The sequence below is a fragment of the Triticum urartu genome, chromosome 2A, assembly GCF_056163025.1.
Source record: "Triticum urartu cultivar PI428250 chromosome 2A, HENAU_Tu73, whole genome shotgun sequence".
Taxonomy (NCBI): Eukaryota; Viridiplantae; Streptophyta; class Magnoliopsida; order Poales; family Poaceae; genus Triticum; species Triticum urartu.
Window position 1 is genome coordinate 717,097,313 of NC_141874.1, and position 4,037 is coordinate 717,101,349.

Sequence of the window (4,037 nt, forward strand, 5' to 3'; positions counted from 1 at the left end):
TCTACGTTAAACATAGAGGTTACGCCAGACATCAAGTACATGTGAATTTTTCAATTTTCCTTTTGAGGGTAGAAGGGGCCTTAATTCAGAAACCATAGCAGTATAAGTACAGTCTATAGCAACAACATGAGAAATCTGGTCCAACACATGGGAGCTCCACACACCTTAGATACTGACCTGATGGACATAAGATGCAATCTCGTGGGCTACAAAGATTTGATCTCTTCTGATCTCAAGAATTAAGAAAACGCTGGAATTTTGCTCCCCATATCACTACAAATAGCACCAAGCCACGACATGTCTTGTCCTTCGTTCTTGAGAATAAAAACAATGATCGGTTACTTTAAATGGTGATGGGCAGACCCACACGACCCACATCAAGGCAAGCTCCCTACAAGCACTTCGGAGCTTCAGCTTCCTTTGCATCATGACATCTGACAAGGACTCTATGTGTATATTTGTAATTTTGAAATTAGTTACCAAGGTCTACAACTGATTGCTTCATATGTTCACTAATTTCGGTTTTCATTCTTTAACGTTCTGACCTGGCTGCATTTTAATGTTGGTTACTTCAAAAATCATTCATCTTCCTATTTAATCTTAATCCAATGCAGCATACAAAGTTCCGCAGCAACGTGCAGGGTATTTTCTAGTTGTATAGATACCCGTACCCCTTTGAGTCAAAGCTGCACTAGAGTCAATTCAGCGCGCGAGCAAGCAAGGGCCTGTTTGGTTGCCATGCGCTACAATACCAGCATTGCATACACTTCTCCACCCAACCTAGCTATGCAAATGCAGCCTCAAATGCACCATATGCATGTTGTTTGTTGCCTGCATGCCCTCTTACCTGCATGGGCTGAACCACACTACCTGATGTTTGGTTGCCTGCATGTTAGTCCACAAACCCAAGGCATGGTGTTTGGTTGTATGCAAGGCCTGATGTCTGGTAACCTCTTTGGCTAGTTGGTGAGGTTACCACCACACTTCGGCACACATCATAAGCACAACAAAGTATAAGTAGAGCATCAACTAGCATAATTCAGATATAAGCGGTACTACAAATATAACAGTTCAACACATAAACCATAAACATGTTCAAAGCAGACTCGATAGTACGCTCGAAAGAGGTGGCCCGGCCCTACTCCTTGGCGGTGAAGGCTTCGTCGTGCTTCCCGCACTTGTTGACGACCTCAATGCCATCGTCGTCGAAGATGATGACCTTGAGGGTGTCGGGAGTGAGGAGCTTGAACGTCACCATGTAGCCGATCTTGATCCGATGAACGGCTGCGTAGGTGGCCCAACCCTGATCCAGGGTCACCCTGCCATTCATCAGTTTAACCGTCACCTTCCAGGAGCAGCCGATGTGTTGTTCCTGAGCTTGAACTCCATTGGCACCGCGACAAAGTGCTTGGTGAAGTCCAGGGGCATGGGGATGCACTCAAGCTTCGGTGCAAGGATGACCTTGCAGAAGTGAGTTGGGCCATCCTCCTGATGGTAGTTGTCGTAGTTGCGGCACTTGTTGCTGGGGGGCTCCTCCATGCCCTCGTCGTCGTCACCCTTAGGCATCTTCGGTTCTTCCTCGGCAGTGGGCGGCAGCTCAACCTCGTCGGGCATTGGGTGAAGGGGCTGCTTGCCCTTGCTGTCAACGGCCGGGAGCACCTCCATGCACATCTCATTGTTATCCTCGATCTGCACACAAGTCATGGAGTCAGGCATTGCACAGAGTTCATGGCTAATTCAAGAGCTTGTAGTTAAAATGGCATGACTGTCACTTTTGTCCTCCTCTCCACCCCCCATATTTACTCACCCTGCCCACCACTATTTACCCACCCCCTCTCTTCTCTCACTGTCAACCTTCCTCCTCCCCATCGCCACGAGCTCTAGCTCCAGCTCCAACGCCAACCCCTTCCCTTGGGGTATTGGCTGGAGGGCCTTCTGATGACCCACAAGTATAGGTGATCTATCGTAGTCCTTGCAATAAGTAAGAGTGTCGAACCCAACGAGGAGCAGAAGGAAATGATAAGCGGTTTTCAGCAAGGTATTCTCTGCAAGTACTGAAATAAGTGGTAACAGATAGTTTTGTGATAAGATAGATTATAACGAGCAACAAGTAACAAAAGTAAATAAAGTGCAGCAAGGTGGCCCAATCCTTTTGTAGCAAAGGACAAGCCGGAACAAACTCTTATAATAGGAAAAGCGCTCCCGAGGACACATGGGAATATCGTCAAGCTAGTTTTCATCACGTTCATATGATTCACGTTCGATACTTTGATAATTTGATATGTGGGTGGACCGGTGCTTGGGTGCTGTTCTTACTTAAACAAGCATCCCACTTATGATTAACCTCTATTGCAAGCATCTGCAACTATAACAAAATTATTAAGGTAAACCTAACCATAGCATGAAACATGTGGATCCAAATCAGCCCCTTATGAAGCAACGCATAAACTAGGGTTTAAGCTTCTGTCACTCTAGCAACCCATCATCTACTTATTACTTCCCAATGCCTTCCTCTAGGCCGAAATAATGGTGAAGTGTTATGTAGTCGACGTTCACATAACACCACTAGAGGCTAGACAACATACATCTTATCAAAATATCAAACGAATACCAAATTCACATGACTACTAATAGCAAGACTTCTCCCTTGTCCTCAGGAACAAATGTAATTACTCACAAAACATATTCATATTCATAATCAGAGGGGTAATAATATGCATATAGGATGTGAACATATGATCTTCCACCAAATAAACCAACTAGCATCAACTACAAGAAGTAATCAACACTACTAGCAACCTACTAGCACCAATCCCGGACTTTGAGATAAGAATTGGATACAGGAGATGAACTAGGGTTTGGAGATGAGATGGTGCTGGTGAAGATGTTGATGGAGATTGCCCTCTCCCGATGAGAGGAGCGTTGGTGATGACGATGGTGATGATTTCCCCCTCCCGGAGGGAAGTATCCCCGGCAGAACGGCTCTGCCGGAGCTCTAGATTGGTTCCGTCAAGGTTCCACCTTGTGGCGGCGGAGTCTCGTCCCGAAAAGTTCCTTCTGATTTTTTTCTCATCGAAAGACTTCATATAGGAGAAGATGGACGTCGGAGAGCCACCAGGAGGCCCACGAGGTAGGGGGCGCGCCCTAAGGGGGGGGGGGCGCCCCCCACCCTTGTGAGCAGGGTGTGGGCCCCCTAGCCTTCATCTTTGGCGTGCATTTTTCTTCATTTATTTTAAGATGTTCCATGGAGTTTCAGGACTTTTGGAGTTGCGCAAAATAGGTCTCTAATATTTGCTCCTTTTTCCAGCCCAGAATTCCAGCTGCCGGCATTCTCCCTCCTTATGTAAACCTTGTAAAATAAGAGAGAATAGCCATAAGTATTGTGACATAAAGTGAAATAAAAGTCCATAATGCAATAAATATCGATATAAAAGCATGATGCAAAATGGACGTATCAACTCCCCCAAGCTTAGACCTCGCTTGTCCTCAAGCGAAAAGCCGATAACAATAAATATGTCCTCATGTTTAGAGGCAGAGGCGTCGATAAAAATAAAATACGGACATGAAGGCATCATGATTATTCTCATAAAAACAACATATATAGATTTTGTCATATGATTACTTATGTTCAAGTGATGATCTATTCACAATGCAGAAGTATAAATCATAAACCTTATTGGGCTCCGACAAACTATAATCTCAGTCATTGAAGCAATTGTAATTTATCATAACATCGGAAAGAGACTATGTCAGAGGTAAAAAAGCAAGTCCACATACTCAACTATCATTTAGTCCTCCATAATTGCTAACACTCACGCAATACTTGTGGTTACGGAGTTTTAATCGGACACAGAGAAAGATAGGGGCTTATAGTTTTGCCCCACAACCTTTTACCTCAAGGGTAATGTCAACAATAATGGTTCATGCTCCCCTACATCCAATTAGATATATATATATATACCATGTTCTTTCCAACATGCTGAGCTTGCCAAAGGATAAAATGAAAAAGAAAAGGTGAAGATTACCATGACTCTTGC

At 44.5% G+C, this 4,037-nt stretch overlaps 1 pseudogene; it reads right to left on the bottom strand.

Moving 5' to 3' along the window:
• Positions 1 to 1,138: 1,138 nt before the first annotated feature.
• LOC147987087 (putative B3 domain-containing protein Os03g0621600) lies at positions 1,139 to 1,689 on the bottom strand (annotated as a pseudogene).
• Positions 1,690 to 4,037: the final 2,348 nt, after the last annotated feature.